The 19,433-nt window shown below is 39.7% G+C and overlaps 1 protein-coding gene across 2 annotated transcripts in view; it reads left to right on the forward strand.

Annotated features, from left to right (window-relative positions):
* Window positions 1–668: 668 nt before the first annotated feature.
* The window catches only part of LOC111151130 (upstream transcription factor family member 3), a 52,866-nt gene continuing 34,101 nt past the window's right edge, over window positions 669–19,433 (forward strand). For both annotated transcript variants that reach the window (XM_022508920.1, XM_022508928.1), the window contains exon 1: window positions 669–703. The gene's annotated coding sequence lies outside the window, so the exon portion shown is untranslated. The remainder of the gene's footprint in view (window positions 704–19,433) is intronic.

The following is a 19,433-nucleotide window of genomic DNA, read 5'->3' on the forward strand; positions in this document are numbered from 1 at the left end:
CAAGATACAAAGTAGTTTTTTAAACCACCTCCTCTTCTAGGTTCTCACGGCGTCCCCTTTAATGAACCAGGCCCACCTCTCTCTCAGTCACCTACTGGCTTTCCTTGCTGCCCATCACTCTACCTTTAAGAATATTTCCTGTTCCTTCAACCCAACTTGCACACCTCCGCCCCCCGGCCCTCCTCATTGGGCCGCCCGAGGCCCGTTCACTCCTCGGTTTTCCCTCCGTCTCCTCCCGCCCTCCAGCCTAGCGCACCGGCGTCCCGGCTCTGATTGGCTACCTCGGCAGCCTCCCCGGGGCCGGGTTGGTGGGCTGAGTGGCAGAGGCGGGGGCGCGGCGCACTCAGGGTAGGCTGTTCGCCTGCCGAGCGGCGGCCGCGGGAGGGGCGGGGGGGGGCGGGGAGGGGCGGGGAGGGGCGGGGGGAGGGGGGCTGGGAAAGTTGAGGCCGCGCTGCCGCCGGGTCTCCGGCCTTGAGGGCTTGGGCTCGCAGCGGCGGCGGTGGCCGCAAGAAGAGGCGGCGGGGGCGGGGGGAGAGGAGGGCCTGGGCCCGCGCTCCCCCAGCCCCAGAGGAGCAGGCGGCGGCCGCGGACGGAGAGATTCGCCCCGGCGGTCGGACACCCCTGCCATACCCGCCTGGGATCATGACCCAGGCGGGGGTCGCCGCCGCCGCTGCCGCCGCGGCCGAGACCGCGCAGCCCGCGGGTGAGTGACTGCGGGAGGGGGCCGCTGACAGCCGGGGCGGGGGGCGGGGGCCAGGGCTGCGGGGGCGGCTCCGGGGGGCGGCTCCGGGCTCTGCTCCACCCACCCCCTCCCGGTCCCGGAGACGAGGGCTGCGCAGAGTGTGTCTCCTTCCTGGGGACCCCTGAGTGCGGAGCCGGGTGGGGTGAGAGCGTGGGCGCTGCGCCTGCCCCTCTTCTCCCCGACCTCTGGCGCCCCGCGCCCCCTGGTGCCAGACCGGTGGGGGACTCGCGCTGCGGCCCGGCCCCCAGGAACGCGCGGGGCGAGAGAGCCTCCACGCCGCCCTGGGTGCATAAAGACCCGGGCATCCCGGTTCACACCGGATGGCCTTTGCCTGCCTCCTTCACCTTTTCCTGTCTCCTTCATCCGCTTTTATTTCTTTGCTCTCTGAATTTTCCTTGGACCCACTGGTCAGACTCCTGCGACTTGCTTTTTAAGTCTCACCCCTATAGTCAGAGAGTTAGGCTTGCGTTTTCTTTTAAGAAGCCTTTCTTTTTCTTTCTTAGTAGGATCAGTTCAAGCGAATAGCCAACTCTTGAAATCTGGCTCCATATTCCCTTTTCATGTTTTACATTTTGACTCTTGGGTTTTCCTTTACTCACTGCCCTTTCCCCGCCCCACGGTTACGTTGGGATATGGTCCTTCGAGTTTATTAACTTTATGTGGGAATAAGAGACTGCATAAACCAACCTATGGGTGTGCTATGGGCTTCCAACTTAAGTTCTCACACCATTTTACCATTAAGTAGATACCGTGACCTAACACCACGGAAAATAAGATAGTTGTGGCTAACTTAATTTCGCATAAAGAACACAGTTCCTGACCTATAAGCCAAGTATAGATTTCTTGAATAGACACTTTGGTGAGTAACATGCACCCTGAAGCATATTGGTATCTCTGCTTTTTCTTTGAAAACAAGTGAGCAAACACACCACTCTGCTTTTTGAAGGATCAACAGGCTGTCATACTCTTAAATCATCTTGGTGATTTTTTTCTTCCACAAACGGTTGTTTAATGTAGCACAGAGTTGTTGTATAGGATACATTCTTTTGTTTCCCTTTATTTGTGAAGTATTCTGACAGTTATTTGTTACAAAATAAGCGAAGTACTTGGTAATCATTGCACATCTGAAACCAGGAATAGTATAATGTCTCCAGGTACTACAAGAATGAATACTTAATATCTCACATTTTGCTCTGGCCTAAGTAGTACGCCTCTTGTATATGTAGATATTACACTTTTTCTAAATTTAAAAGAGAAATTTTGTAAAATCCAAACATGGATGCAGCCTAGAACATTCCTTAATATGAAAGCACTTCACTGCAGGTGTATAAGGGCAACATAGGATTGAAATATTTATTTTCTAAGTTAGTTGTCTGTAGGACATCATGGAAATAAAATTCTGGGTTTCAGACTGTGCAGTCAATGAACCTGTCATGTGAGAGAAATTGATGGGTTATTTTCTGATTTTCAGAGCTTAGCACTGTCAACAAGAGAAAAGAAACACTAAGAAAACAGAATGTTTAACTCAGGTTAGAAGATAACCTTCAACAGGCAATCAGTTCAGAATTGTTACTTATAAACAGGGACTGAAATCAACCTTAGGTCTTAACCACATCTGTCATGCCTTACTTTTCTATACCCAAGCCCAGTGATTCTGACTCTGGACTGTAGAGTCGAGTCACCTTGTATGCTTTTACATTTTAATGTCCTCACCACTCCCCTCAGAGATTCTCTTACTTTTGATATGAGGTGAGCCCTAGCCAGAGGTATAATTTTTAAAGTTCCCCATATGTTTCTATTTAGCAGTCATGGTTGACAGCTACTGAGTCTAGAACAGCTGCTAGGCTTGTGTTCCAGGCTCTGCTAAATCAGGCCTTCATTCGTGTGTCCAGTTTTTACCCAGTGCTTCTAAACCTCTGGACCTCCTCATGGTCCCACAACTATGTAGTTCAGATCTCTGCTTTTGTTAATGACATTGGTCTTTCCCACCACGTAGACAGCCCTCCCCGTGCTCCTTTCCCCACCAATGATAGTTCTAAATCTACTTTTATGAAGGTTTTCCTAAGAGCCCTAACTCTTAGTGATTGGCTCCCTTTGAACTTTTATGCCATCTGTTGTTTAAAAGACTCCCTTTATACTTATACCATAATTTCTTTTGTATATGTGTTTTATTACTCTCAAGCTTAACAGCAAGGAGTATTTTACTTTTTGGCTCTTCTACAGTGGTTTTCTATGAGTTGGATTGGTTTGCTTTGGAATCCTTCTGACCCTGCTTGCAACCCTAGTTTCAGGTTTGATTCTGTCTCAGGTGTTTCTGTCGTGGTAGCTTTCTCACACCTTGGCTTGCTTTGAACTCATGTATGGATGTCATTGTCTTCCATATCTTTTCCTGATTTCTCCAGTAGGTTATTATTTTTTTCTCAGTGACCTCATAACATCTTGTACTTATTTCTGGGTTAAGGCTAATCACATTGCCAAAGGTATGTGTTTATCCACCTTTTGCACCAGACTGCTACTAAGAGCCTCCACGTTGAGCAACTCCAGGCAGTATGTTTCACGTTGTATTCTATTTTTCTCTCTATTTTTTTTTTTAAAGTAGGCTCCACATCCATCACATTGTATTCTTTTTTTTTTTTTTTTTCCACATTGTATTCTTAAATACCATTGCAGGACAGCAAAGATGCAACCCCCAATAATGGGAACTGTGTTCTTTTCATCTTTGTAATTTTATTTATTTATTATTTTTTAAAAGATTTTATTTTTAAGTAATCTCTATACCCAACGTGGGTTTTGAACTTACAACCCTGAGATCAAGAGTTGCATGCTGTACTGACTGAGCCAGCCAGGTGCCCCGTCTTTGTGATTATAGGACCTAATGTAACACTTGTCATTCATAGGGACTTAATAAATGTTTGTTGAATGAGTAAATGACTACCATGTTATATATCGTGCAGAGATAACCCTGTACATCTTTAGCATAGGTTGATTTGACATTGATTGATTTGCTATTAAATATTTTTATGTCTTCTGTTATGAATTTGTTAAGGGTTAGTGGAATTTAAGTAGTTGTGGTTGTGGCAGACCCCTTAAACTTGTAATCTTACTTCCAATATGCATGGGGATATATAGCTTGAGTCTTTTACTCTCAGCTCTAGAGGTTGACTCTTGTTATCTGTAAAATATTTGTGGAACTCTCACTAAGAGCTTTTAACTGTACAATTGCATAATTTTTCTTTTTCTCATTAAATTTTCCATAGAGTACAATTGTACTATTTCAGAAGGCCAGATCTTTTAATTAGATCGTGGAGCATGATAAGTTGCTCTTATTAATGTGCTAATACTGTGTTTTAAATTCAGTTCTTCAAGTATGTATTGAGTGCTTACCATGTGCCTAATGCCTGAAGGTGCTAAAGAGTACAGAAATAGTAAACACTGGGAACTCAGCTCTTAGAAGTTCTTAGACTTATAGGAAGGATTGGGGAACACCATATCAAATAATTAAGGAACTGAATACAGTATTCATTAGATGCTAATTTAAATATAAGTACCCCAAATCTCAGATACAGTGGTTAATACTATGGAAAATTAAGAACGACCAGATATTGGGATGCCTGGCTAGCTCTGTTGGTTAAGTGTCTGCCTTCGGCTCAGGTCATGATCATAGGGTCCTGAGATTGAGTCGCTCATTGAGCTTCTTGCTCATTAGGGAGTGTGCTTCTCCATCTGCCTGCCACTCTCCCTGTTTGTGCCCCACCCCCTGCCAACAAATAAATAACATGAAATCTTAAAAAAAAAAAGCCAGATATTCTTTAAATAGATATTTATTACTCCCATATACTGAGTACTCATTGTTGAGGATACAAACATAAAAGATGTTTCTATCATTTAGAAACTTTACAGGCTAGTGGAAAAAACCATTAAGCATGTAGAGCTAAGAGATTGATAAGACACATGTTAAGACATTGTGGAGTATTAGGTCAGGATGTTTGGGACTAATCTCTAGGGACCGGAGAAAGTTTCAAAGAGGATAATGAGAAGTTTTCAGCTGGAATGTTAATAGGAACATCCCAGACAAACTAACAGGTACAAAGGCATGGAAGTGAGAGGGATCATTTCTTGATTAAGGAGCTGCAGGTAGACTGATATCAATAGAAAGTGGTATGCTAAAGAGTATGGACTTTGGAGTCAGACATACTTTTATTCCTGATTGCTTTGAGCCCTTGTAGGTCTTGCCTGTGTAGGGTAGCAGTATTCTACTGGTAACTTCACTGCTAGTGGTAATACAAAGAGGTACCCCAGGATTCCTCCAGTTTTCTTTTTTTTTTTTTTAAAGATTTTATTCATTTATTTGACAGACAGAGATCACAAGTAGGCAGAGAGGCAGGCAGAGAGAGAAGAACGGAAGCAGGCTCCCTGCTGAGCAGAGAGCCCCGATGTGGGGCTCGATCCCAGGACCCTGGGATCATGACCCGAGCTGAAGGCAGAGGCACTAATCCACTGAGCCACCCAGGTGCCCCTCCTCCAGTTTTCATCTATGCTCCCATACCTTCGATTTTAACTATCACCTGGCTGCATGTAGAGCCCCACGTAGCCTCACCTCACAATTAATGAAGCCATTATTGGGTACCCTGGTGAAAGCATTGTCACCTTAGCTACTATAATTTCTTTTTTTTTTAATCTTTTTTTTTTAATTTCTTTTCAGTATTCCAGATTTCATTGTTTATGCACCACACCTAGTGCTTCATGCAAACTACTATAATTTCTTAAACAACAGAAGCCACAGTAAAGGAGACAGGGAGAAGAAAGTTGTTGTGTAACCATTAGAGGTACCACTCTAACCTCTACTCTGATTTCTCATTGGTTATGAGCAATAGAAATTGCCTTCAGCTAACTTAAGCAGAAAATTTATGGTTAGATTTATGGATAGATATTGGGTAAGCTCACAGAAGTGAAGAAAACCAGAATAATCAAGCCTTGGGAAGGCCTGGGGACAGCAGCTTCTAAGATCACATGGGCCCATGGGGCTAACTCAGCCAGAGCCACCTTTCTGCCTTGTGTGGTCCTTTGGTTCAGCCGTGTGCCCACCCCAGAGATAAGCCCTTTTTTTTTTTTTTAAGATTTTGTTTATTTATTTGACAGAGATCACAAGTAGGCAGAGAGGGAGGCAGAGAGAGAGAGGGGGAAGCAGGCTCCCCACTGAGCAGAGATCCCGATTCAGGGCTCGATCCCAGGACCTTGGAATCATGACCCAAGCCGAAGGCAGAGGCCTTAACCCACTGAGCCACCCAGGCGCCCCAAGCCCATTTTTGATAGGCCTATCAGACCTCAGAAATCAGGCAGAGAAGTTTTCTAAAGGAAAAGTGAGGTATTGTTGCCGTAACACCAAAGCAACAGATATTTCCTACAGAGTTCATTGGATTTGATACTGTGGAATTCTTCTGCAAGCAATTTTATGAGTAAAAACCAGGTAATGGTGAGGAGAAGAGTGGATGGGACTTGAGGAAGAAGGGACAATGAGTATAAATTACTTGTTCAAGAAGTCTGATGGTTGGAAGGGAGAAAGAATGGGAACACATAGAAGGAGTTGCAAGGTCAGAAAAAATTTTTTTTTGCCTTTTAAAATAAAAAAAGTTGAATAAGGATATATTTTAATGGAAAAACACTAACAGAGAAGGAGGGATTAATAATATATTAGAGAGAAGAGATATTATGTAACAAGATTACTAAGAAGTGAGAATGATAGACTCCAGAACAAAGGTAGTGGGTTTAGTGTTCTAGAAATGTTATGGGAGGTTTTAGAGACGAGGACAGACTTGCACTGGTCCTCAAAGGGTTAATAGCAGGGACACCTGGGTGGCTCAGGTCTTGATCCCAGGATCCAGTCCCCCAGGGGGCTCCTTGCTCAGCGGGGAGCCTGCTTCTCCCTCTGCCACAGCTCCCCTTGCTTGCTCAGTCTCTCTCTCTGACAAATAAATAAAATCTTTAAAAAAAAGGGTTAATTGTATTTGAAAAAAACAGCGTAGTGGAAAGGTCATTTCAGTGGGCAAGTAGCAAAGATTTAGCAAAAAATGAACAGCTGATAAGGAGCACAGGGAAGAACGTGTCTGGACTGGAGAGGAGGGAAGGGTAGATGGCATGATTAGCTTGATAGCTCTGCTCCTGTGTGTGTTGTATTAAGTGTTTAAGTGGTGAGTGAGACTGGCCAGTGAAGAAGGTGGTGTTAGGTAGGATCATGAAAACTAGGACCCAAGAGTTTGGATTTGATCCAGTAGATTGTGGAAAATAGTACTGTAGTTCTAGAGCAGGTGGGGGACATGCTGAGTACTGTGAATTGGAAAGATTACTGAGACATTGGAATATGAAACCATTGAAGAATAAAGGAAAGACTGGGAGCCAAAAAGACTATTAAGAGCCAGACATGTGTAAAACAGGGCCTAATCTGAGGTGGTAGGAATAAACAGGAGGAGATGAACATTGTGAAAAGAATTGATAGGGTTTGGTGAATAAAAGGCATTACCTTATAAAAAGGTAATGCCTTTTACACAGAAATAGTTTGAAACTTTGTAGAAAGAAAGCAAATAGGAAAGAAACAGCATTGAGCCTTGGAAATCAAAGTGAGAGACAAGCATTCATGTGAGAGAAAGATGATGTGTAATTGGGGAGGAGGAAGACAATTTAGGAGAGGAGGTGTGGAGGAAGGGGAGACAGCAGCAGCCTCCAGTCCTGCAGAGAGGAGAGGGAAGGCAGAGAAAGACTCCGCCTCTCATGTGGGGAACAATAGTTCTGACCTCCAAGAAAGCAGTTTTGGTTGGCAGGAACAATCAGAAGACTGCCATGGAGTAGGCGGGATTGGTCAGTGAAGGAAAGAGGAGAAGTTTTAGAGGAGAAGTAGGTGAGGAATGGAGTGATAGGAAAGGCAGTGAATTCTTATTTAATAAGCTCCATATTTTGGAAGCAGAAGAGAAATGGTTAAGAAGAGAAAGGAATCAAGTATAGAGTCCCTCTTCATAGATGGAAGAGTTAGCTTTAGGATGTTCTGGTAGTCTGAAGGGACAGATGCATGGGCAGAGGTCTGTTATGTTATATGTAGAATACAGTTAAGGAACTGGTACCAGGTGATCTCTGTCTTCCCAGTGAATTAGGGGGAAAATGGAAAAAGGCAACTTTTGTGTATTGAGTGCTTGCTTTGTACCAGACACTTTGCTTGATCCACTGAATGTATTATCGTGTAAACTCATAACAGTCCTCCCTGAGGATGGTGATAGTCTCTCAGTCTTAAATGTGAAGACGTCAAGACTTCAAGGAATATTTATTTACTTATTTTATGGAAGAACTTTAAAAAAAGTTATGATTTTTTAAACTAATCTCTACACCCACCATGGGGCTTGAACCTCTAACTCTGAGATCAAGAGTCGCATACTTCATGGACTAACCCAGCCAGGCACCCCAAGGAATACTTACTTTAAAACCAAATAGCTAGTGAATGCCAGCTTTAAGATTTGATTCTAGGTCTGTATCAAGACTATTCCCATTCACCTATACCATTCATTCATTAATCTGAGGTAACGGGTATGTGGGGTATTAGTGATTATAGTGGCTATGCCTCAGAATTGCTTTTGGAGCCTTAAAAAATTACTGTAACTTGCCCCAGTCATTCATTCCTTCACCAATATACTTATTGATTACCTACTATTTTAGGGTTCTCCAGAGAAACAGAACCAATATGATATATATCACAAGATGAGCCCAGAGCATCAAACAGTGCCAAGAAGTAAGGAAGTGCTAAAAAAAAATGGGGGTGGAAAAAAAAAATGGGGGTGGGAGAGAGGGGAGGGCTTGTGAAAAGGACACAGGAGCCAGCCTGAAAGTGCGCAATGGCCAAAGCTTGAACAATTTCAACAATGAAATAACTGTAGCATTCTATTTTGACTGAAAGGATAAAATAAATATTTCCTTGAGTCCAAACTGATATAAATAAATGATTGAATGCATAAATTGGAGTAGAAGAGACAAATATCCTTTGCAGAATAATTATAAAAATATATTTAGTTACTCCCTTCTCAAAGAGATGGAGATTATTTTCCCTCTCATTGAGTGGGCTAGACTTAGAACCCACTTCCAGAGAATAGAACATGGAAAGGGAAAAATAGTAATATAGCAGTAATTACTTGAGTCATGTTAATCGGAAATTTCAGGAGGGAAAAGTTGGTGTGAGAGACTACATCTTTTATAACTTAAATCCTTCAGTATGATCTGAGTCATTTAATATAAGGTTATTTTATTTGTATAATGAAAAAATCCAGGGGTGCCTGGGTGCTGGGGTCGGTTGAATGACAACTCCTGGTTTCTGCTCAGGTCACAATCTCAGGGTCATGAGATTGAGCCCTGCGTCAGGCTCTGCGGTCATCACAGAGTTTGCTTAAGACTCCGTCTGTCCTCCCTCTGCCCCTCCCTTCCTCTAAAATAAATAATCTTAACAAAATCTAGGTAAGTAACAAAAAGAATTAAAAATAGGAAAATAAGGACACATCTTTATTAGTGTTCAAAAGCTGGGAATGGTATTTAATCTAAAGATCAAAAAATGGAGGAATTTATGAAAAATGTTAAGTATGTGGGATCATGTTGGTGGCAGAACCATACAGTGTGGAGAAATCTGCAACTCAATATAGACTTAAAGGTGAATAAGTAGGAAAGTGAGTCTTCCCACTGCAATTCTGGAAGATCCCAACACTCAGAGCCTTTGGAAAGTAGGAAGGAGGGGGCGCCTGGGTGGCTCAGTGGGTTAGGCCTCTGCCTTCGGCTCAGGTCATGATCCCAGGTCCTGGGTTCGAGCCCCGCATCGGGCTTTCTGCTCAGCGGGGAGCCTGCTTCCTCCTCTCTCTCTGCCTGCCTCTCTGCCTACTTGTGATTTCTCTCTGTCAAATAAATAAATAAAATCTTTAAAAAAAAAAAAAAAAAAGGTAGGAAGGGGTAGAGGTTGGTTATCCTAGTTCATTCAGGCTGCTATAACAAAATATTATAGATTGAGTGGCTTATAAACAACAGATATTTATTTCTCACAGTTCTGGAGGCTGGGAGTTCAAATTATGGTGCCAGCATGGTTGGATTCTGGTGAAGGCCTTCTTCCAGGTTGCAGATTGCGTACTTCATGCTGTACCCTCACATGGTGGAAGGGGCAAGCAAGCTCTCTGGGCTATCTTTCATAAGGGCACTAATCCCATTTATGAGGACTTTGCTCCCATGACCCAAACATTTCCCAAAGGCCTTACCTCATAATACCTTCAGTTTTAGGATTTCAATGTATGAATTTTGAGGTGGGAAAGAAACATTCAGATCATAGCAGTGGTCAAAGGTAATTAATTAGCAGACTTCAGAACAATCATAGCAGGACCAATTAGGATACCTAATTATAGTGTTTACTCACAGGGCTAAGCTCCTAGAACATATTTATATAAACTGAGGGTATCTCCATCATGGACTTTAGGGCCAGGGAGAGAATCAGGGTTATACTTTAGAGAATTTCCACTTGTCACTGTGCATGTGGAGCTCCTTCCTTCAGAAGGCACCCATCTCATTGTTCACCTCCTTCACCAATGTGTGATAGTTTTGACAGCCAGAACTCTTACAGTCAGCATGCACATTCATGGCAGGGAGAAGAGTGATTTTTACATCACTCTTAAATTATTAAAGTATTATAAATATATATATAAATATATATATTTATATATGTATTTATATATATTTATATATATAATATATAAAATATATAATATTTTAAATATTTTTATATATTTATATATTTTTATTTATAATTATATATATATTTATATTTATATATATTATAATATAATATAAATATAATATAATATATATAATATATAAAATATATAAAATATATAAAAAAATAATATAATATAATATAAATATATTATATTTATATAAATATAAATATATATATAAATATATATATATATAAATATATAAAAATATATATAAAGTGTTAAAGTATTGGTTCTTAGTGGTGGATGCACATTAAAATCAAGGAGGGAGCTTTCTTTAAAAAGATGATTTCTGTAGTGCATCCAGAATTAAGAATCACTGAGTTAGGGAAACCAACTTCATCTGTCAATTCAGTTAACTGATTCTCACTAAATATTTAAGGAAAACCATTAGGATGAAAGAGTAACATCAAGCTGAACGTAAAGAGGAATTGATCTTTGAGAAAACAAACTGAATGTAGTGGACAAAGATAATATTTTTGTCCAAAAATATCCTAAAAAATTTGAGAGCATGTAATTTCCATAAAACAGCAGTGGGTGCTATGAAAAAGAAATGAGAATAAAAAAGTTTTGGGAAATTGGAAACATGTTTTCTGAAATAAAAACTTCAATAGCAGGCCGAATAGCAGCATGGTTGTACTTGATGATTAAGTTAAAGGACTAGATAATCAAACCAAGGAGTTCTTCTTAAATAACATACAAAAGGACAAAGAAGAAAATTAGGAGCTGTTGGACTTGCAAAATAGATCTTGGAGGAGAACTAGCCATTCTAGAGCTAAAATTCTACATAGTTGCAATAAGTGCTTGGAATGGGAGATGGGCGGTGGGCAGTTGGTGGGTAACATAGAGTCTGTTAAAACTTTTGTGGTGGGAGCAGAGGAGACCATAGATACTGTTTTTAATAGGAAGAAAACAGATTTAAATTTTAATATTAAGATACTTTAGATTATTGATAAGCAATTCCTTTACTCTCTGTTTTATCCTCCCAGCTTTGCTTTTCTTTGTGTACACTTTCATCCTCAAACTGGCTTCTTTCTTTTGCAAGATGTCTGTATTTGAAATTTTATGCTTTCTCTTTAAATTGGAAAGGGAAAGAGCATAGCTACCCACACCATCAAAGAAAAATCCCGAGGTTTGCTATGTGTGGACCAATCTGAGACCAGTTACTGTGGCCAGAAAAAAAAAAATCACTTCTCAAGACCTGCCATAAACTATCAGTGAAACACAAAGGCTGATTTAGAGGTATATACCTAAGTGAAAACTGGGGAATTTCATGAGATGGAGAGGAGAAAATATCAAATGTCCACTGCAGTATGTCTCTTAAAATTGTTAGGGAAATTCATAAATCAAACAGGTAGAAAAGGAAAACAGGTATTGAGGGAGGAAAACAAACAAAAAATCAGGCAAGAAAAAGTAAAAAAGTCAGGGTGGGAGGAGAGAGAGAACAGACTATGAGCATATGGGACAATGTTTACAATAAATATGACTGGAATAAATTCTCTCTCTCTTTTTTCTTCTTTTTTTAAGAAAAGGCCCTTAGATTGTATAAAACCAAATTTGGTTACTTCAGACAAGTATAAAACAAAGTAATGCAGAAAGCTTAAAAATCAAATACACATATGCATACCCTGAGCAAATGTTAAGTAGAAGAAAATGAACAGTAATTTGTTATCAATGTTTATTTCAAAGAGCAAACATTAACTTTTAAAAATATTTACTATGGCTTTATACCTAAGGAGCTAATAATACACACTCTTCTCAAACACTCATATAACAGTTAACAAAAATATATCATGTAAGAGGCCTAAAGGAAAACCTCAAATTCTAAAAATCAGCTACTTTTTATAAAAAAGTTTATTTGTTTAAGTAATCTCTACACCCAGTGTTGGGGTCAAACTCGTATCCTGGAGCTCAAGTGCCACAGTCTCTACCAACTCTCCAGCCAGGCATCCCTAAAAATTAGATACTACTTATCACCAATCATAATACAAGGAAACAGTTGATATATATGCATATAAATTAACAAAAGGGGAGCCAAAGAGGAATAAAGCTACTTGGAAAACTCTTTATTTCAGCTCAGGTTGAAGAGGGTGTAAGAGTTGAAATTACAAGGAAGAAAAAGTCAAGATAATAAAAAGCAAATCACAGAAAAAATATAAATGATTCATACCATGTGAAAGGGTATTTAGCCTCACTAGTCATCAGTGAGATGCAAGTTAAGCAATAAGATAAATTTTGTTGCCTTTTAGACTGAGAAAAGCTTAAAAGATGTTGATTGCAGTCTTTTTTTCAGAATTGTTTTTAGTAGCAAAAATAATAAGAGGGGAAGAAGGAAAAAAATGAATTTGGTCAATGGGGAACAGCTGAATAAATTATGGCTTTGTGTTTCATAACACTGTGTAGGTATTAGAAAGAATAAGGTAAATTGATATGGACTTACCTGGAATGATGTTTATATTTCTAAGGAAAAATAAAGCATGTTACAGAGTGACATATATAGCATGATTTCATTTGTATAAAAAGTTTATGTGCATGGGATAATAATACAAATATATAGATAATGCTGAAGAAAGATCAAGAAAATTGGTACCGAATTGATTCTCAACTGGGAGAGAGTAAAATGGAATAGGTGGTAGTGGGTTCTTTAATTCTCCTCCCCACAATAAAAGGATGTAGTTAGGAGTAATATTTACTTTTTTGTTTTTCAGTATCGTATTTAAAAAAAAATAATTTAAAATTTAGCTGACTGAGCCACCCAGGCACCCCTTAATCTCCTTTTCTTGTAAGGACACCAGTCATGCTAGATTAGAGCCCACCCTAACGACCCATTTTAACTTAATTACCTCTTTAAAGACCCTATTTCTGGGGTGCCTGGGTGGCTCAGTTGTTAAGCATCTGCCTTCGGCTCAGGTCATGATCCCAGGGTCCTGGGATTGAGCCTCGCATCGGGTTCCCTGCTCAGGGGGAAGCCTGCCTCGCCCTCTCCCACTCCCCCTACTTGTGTTCCCTCTCTTTCTGTCTCTCTGTCAAATAAATAAAATAAAATCTTAAAAAAAAAAAGGCCCTATTTCCAAATGCAGTCACGTTCCACAGTACTAGGCTTTAGGACTTAAACAGTGAATTGAGGGAGACACAATACAGCCCATTTTGTAATTACAGATATATATATACACACACACATACATATATGTTATATACATACATTTGTATTATACGCATATATAAACACATATACATATATTTAGATTGAATATTTAGATATTATGATTCAGTCTGTTTTAGATTGAACCATCTGAAATTATAGTTTCTAGAAGCAGAAAATGTCAAATGTGGGCAATTTCAGATGATTCAAAATAATACTGTGACATATTTAATCATTCTTTTAAGATATTTATTTATTGTATTATTATTTTTAAAAAGATTTTATGTATTTATTTGAGAGAGAGAAAGAGCATGTTGAGGGGAGGAGCAGAGGGAGAAAATCTCAAGCAGACTGTGCTGAGCAGAGCCCAGCGCAGGGGCTCGATCCCATGACCATGAGATCATGACCTGAGCTGAAACCAAGAGTTGGACGCTCAGTCAACTGAGCCAGCCACGCACCCCTATTTATTTATTTTAAAGCAGGGGAAAGGGTAGAGGGAGAGGGAGACAGAGTCCCAAGCAGACTCCCTGCTGAGCACGGAGCCCAACACAGGGCTTGATCTCAATAACCGGAGATTACAATCTGAGCCAAAGCCAAGAGTCAGACACTTAACCGACTGTCACCCAAGTGCCCCAATCATTCTCCTTTAAAAAAGAAAAAAGTCATTCATTTGGTGAGCCTTTGGGGTGTTTCCTTGTCCTTTGCTACTTGAAACAATTTTGTAAAGAATATCCTTGAATAAATGTCCTTTTGCACATATGTGAATATGACTTGTATGGTAAATTTCTAATTGAGAGGTACATGTTTCTGTGGACCAGACATGGGTCCACAGTATGTCAGGAGGAGCCCTGGACACTCTGCTACAGGCCTCCCATCAGGGGCAGGGCTACCTCAGCAGAAATAAAGGGACTGGAAGCCTTAAGGACAGAGGAAGCCTTAAGAACAGACAAAGACTAGGGGTAGGGGAGAGAATATCAGAGGCACTATGGGGAGAGGCATTACCTGCATCAAAGGAACCATATTAAGATATTCTCAATGATTGTTGGTGACTAAAAATGAGTAGAGGATTTCTTTTGTATAAGTGTTATCAGTAAAGTCATGGGATCCACCCTAAATTTTTTTTTTTTAAGATTTTATTTATTTATTCGACAGAGAATGATCACAAGTAGGCAGAGAGGCAGGCAGAGAGAGAGAGGAGGAAGCAGGCTCCCCACCAAGGAGAGTGCCCGATGCAGGGCTCGATCCCAGGACCCCGGGATCATGACCTGAACCGAAGGCAGAGGCCTTAACCCTCTGAGCCACCCAGGCGCCCCATCCACCCTAAATTTTATCTAAGGAGCAGGATCACCCTACAGAGATTTGAACTGACCATGGAAGGTATTTTATAGTATTTCTATTTTATGTCCTGTTCTTTCAGTGTAGCCATTACTAATATGTACATAAGTAATTGCTTGGACTTATATAGGGAAAATGTCTGGAATTGATATCACCAGACTGTTTAAAGCAGAGGGGTCATTGGTACTTCATATACCTCTGTGCTGTTTAAAATTTTTGCAAAGAGTAGGGATTACTTTTGCAATTGAATTTCTTTAAAGATTTATTTATTTATTTTAGAGAGAAGTAGGAGAGGAACAGAGGCAGAGGGAGAGAAAGAATCTCAGACTCTCCCGCTGAGTACGGAGACTTACATGGGGCTCTATCCCACAACCCTGAGATCATGACCTGAGCCAAAATCAAGAGTTAGACACTCCACTGACTGAGCCACCCAAGTGCCCCAAACTTTTAAAAACTTAATGTGTGGAATTTTGTTATAATTTCTTAGCTAGGAGTGTTTGTAGTTTGTATGGACAGGAGCAAGAAAAGGGTCTAACAAATTCCAAACTGTTTACAGTGAGTATTCCTAGAAAGCATGATTGTAGAGCTGAGTAACTTTTCCATTTAACTTTATGTATTTCTGTACTCTTTGAAAATCATTTTTATATAGATTGGTTACTTGTGTAGTTTGTAAATAAACATTTAAAACCTTTGGCTTGTTTCTTCTTCTTGAGGTACCATTTGACTCAACTTCACAGTGAAAGCTCCGTGGCAGGACTTTATTAATTTCCTTCCCTTATATATGTTATAGTATCTCCGGGTTGGCATTTAGGAAACACCCTGACTGAGAGCAGCAAGTTTGGTGGCGATGCAATTGACAGGAAGCAGCCAACAGACGTTGCCAAAGCATGTAACATTTCCGTAATGGCAAAAGAAATGAGGGCTTTATTTAATTTAATTTAATTTTATTTTTTAGAAATGAGCACTTCAGATAGCAGTTACACAAAGCAGAAGACAACATAGCATGCTCATAAATGAGTCCCCAAGTGCCCACCAAGATGGAAAGCAGCTGCTGAAACCAAACACATAGAGGAAGGATTCTTGGGGCTATGAAAAGCACCCCTGTGTTATCCCGAACTATATAATACAGATGTGCCAGATTTCATGATTTAATGAGTCGAACAGGTAGACCAAGTAATAGGACATTATAAGTAGAGAATTATTAACCTAAAATATGCTGGAGATGATAAATACAAATAATAACTTATATAGCAAAATACAGAGGGCAAAGATGCCTAACACATTAAATAAGATGATAGAGCATACACGTTCATGATGTCAAACATACAAGCTATAATCACGATTTTGTATATTTAATGATGGAGAAATGCTCACCTTACATAAAATGCAGAATACAGAATTGCTTGTGGTCTAACATTTGTTAAAACTCAGGCGTGTGCAGAAAAAAAAAATCCATAAGAAATCTGTAAGAATGTCAACAGTGATTCTTGTGGATTCTGGTCAAGTGACGCGATTGAGAGTAGTTTCATTTTTTTCTTTGTGTCTGGCTTTCTAGGTATATATTTCTAGGTATATATGATTTTTGTTATAAGGAAAAACTGTTAAAAACTGTTAAATAAGCCATTAAGGAGGATAAAATGCATTTGTTATAATTATGCTAGGGATAAAAATGGCTGTGACCCAGACCAGAGATTTAAGCTTAGTTGTGTTATCATTTCTGTGGATCCTCCTCTAGTTCAGTGGATTAAGTCATTTTGATTTGAGAAAGCTAAGGATTTACTAGAGATCTCAGATAAAGAAATAGAACATATTTAAAAACTGCCTATGTAGCTGTTCCATAAAACATTTTAAATAATTGTAAAATACTTAGGAATACATTATGCAGCAGCAAAACAGAATTAAGTATAGGGTTGAAAAGATTTTCCACAAACCATGGACAAATTATGCTTAAGCAATGTACCATAAAGTGTTTTCAACTAAAATATTTTATTTATTTATTTTATAAAGATTTTATTTATTATTTGTCAGAGAGACACAGAGCACGAAGGAGCAAGGGGAGCAGCAGGCAGAGGGAGAGGGAGAAGCAGGCTTCCCGCTGAGCAAGGAGTCCGATGATGCGGGTCTCGATCCCAGGACCCTGGGATCATGACCTGAGCCAGAGACTTTAACCTACTGAGCCACCCAGGTGCCCCTAGACCTACTTTAAAAAAAAAAAAATGCTAGTACTTATTCTTGGTAGCTTCACATATTTTCTGTATTAGGAAAATTGAGGATGATTGGTAACCAAAAAAAAAGAATTTTATGTTGAAAACAAACAGACATATAAACTGGTGGAAAAGATGAATGGGTAGAGAATTTCAAATTACCCAAAGAGACTTCCATTAAATGTTTTCTTTCCTTTTTTTTTTTTTTTTTTTAAACGGGGCTGTTGAGATACAATTCATATACCGTAAAGGTTAAAGTGAAATTCAGTGGTTTTAGTATATTTGCAGAGTTGTGCAACCATCACCATAGTCTAATCTCAGAACATCTCATCCCTGAAAGAACAAATACCTCCCCTACCTGCACCACCCCCCCGCCCCCCACAGCCATTAGCAGACATTCCTCATCTTCCTCAGCCCCTGGCAACCGCTAATTTACTTTCAGTCTCTCTAAATTTTCATGTTCCCGAATTTAAAGTAGATGGGAATCATACAATATGCTGTCTTCTGTGATTGGCTTCTTTCACACTGTATAATGTTTTCAAGTTTTATCCATCCTGTATCAGTATTTCATTCCTTTTCATTGCTGAATTATATTCTGTTGTGTGAATATACCACAATTAATTTATCCCTTCATCAGCTGGTATACATTTGGGTTCTTTCCCTTTTTGGATATTATGAATATTCCTGCTGTGAACATTGACATACAGGTTTTTGTGTGCAAACAGTTGTTTTAGTTATCTTGAGTATATGTAGTAGAAATGCTTGGTCATATGGTAACTCTATGTGTAACATTTTAAGGAACTGCCAAATTGTTCCAAAGGGGTGGTACCATTTTTTAATCCCACCAGCAGTATATGAGAGCTCCAGTTTCTCCACCTCCCCACCAACACTTGTTATTGACTGTCATTTTTATTTTAGCCATCCTGACAGATATGAGGTCATGTCTCACATGGTTTATTTATTTATTTGAAAGATCTTATTTATTTGACAGAGTGTGAGAGAAAGTACAGGCAGGGGGATGTGAGAGTGGGAGAGGGAGAAGCAGACTCCCCACTGAGCAGGAAGCCCAGTGCGGGGCTCCATCCCAGAACCTTGGGATCATGACCTGAGCTGAAGGCAGACACTTAACCCACTGAGCCACCCAGGCACTCCATTTTTTCATTTTTTTGATGGTGCCCTCTGAGCACAAAAATTTTTATTTTTTTATTTTTATTTTTTAAATATTTTATTTATTTATTTGACAGAGAGAGATCACAAGTAGGCAGAGAGGCAGGCAGAGAGAGAGGGGGAAGCAGGCTCCCCGCTGAGCAGAGAGCCCGATGTGGGGCTCGATCCCAGGACCCTGGGATCATGACCTGAGCCAAAAGCAGAGGCTTTAACCCACTGAGCCACCCAGGCACTCCATTTTTTCATTTTCTTGATGGTGCCCTCTGAGCACAAAAATTTTTAATTTTGAAATTGAATATATTTTTATTTTGTCACTTGTGCTTTTGGTTTCATAGATAAGAGTTTTAAAGTGTTAGCTATTATGTTGAGCTAGGATACGGTTCTTTCTGAGTTAATTTTTGTATGTGTTACAAGGTAGGGGTCTAACTTCATTCTCTTGCATGTGACTATCCCATTGCCCCAGCATCATTTGTTGGAAAAGCTGTTCTTTCCCCCACTGAATGGTTTTGGCATCCTTGTTGAAAACCAGTTGGTCACAAATGTAAGGGTTTATTTCTGGGCTCTTAGTTTGATTCCATTGATCTGCATGTCTTTCTTTATGCCAATACCACACTATCGTGGTTACTGTAGCTCTGTGGTAATTTTTTAAATTGTGAGCCCTCTTTTTTCTTTTCAGTCTTTCTAAACAATCCCTAACAGTAGGATTCTACCTCAAACATTTAACACGTGTTTAAAGCAGATTATTTGAATATTTTGTTTTATGAGAAAACTATAAATCAAGTTGCTTTTTATTTGCATATGGCTTCTGATTGATGTTTTTGTCTTCTGTGAACAGGGGCCTTATGAGAAAATAAGTTTTCTGGGCTAGATATTATCATGTACATATGTTCAGGACAATAAGATATAAATTGAAACAGAATTGTAGTTGAAGACGTGATTTTGCTAAAATGTACGATATATGGTACAAATGCACCATGCTGTGTTTTCTCTCTTTCTTTCCTTCTTTTTCTTTTTCTTTCTTTCTTTCTTTCTTTCTTTCTTTCTTTCTTTCTTTCTTTCTTTCT

The sequence above is a fragment of the Enhydra lutris genome, unplaced genomic scaffold (assembly GCF_002288905.1).
Source record: "Enhydra lutris kenyoni isolate GAN:26980312 unplaced genomic scaffold, ASM228890v2 scaffoldscaffold2, whole genome shotgun sequence".
NCBI classification, from domain to species: Eukaryota; Metazoa; Chordata; class Mammalia; order Carnivora; family Mustelidae; genus Enhydra; species Enhydra lutris.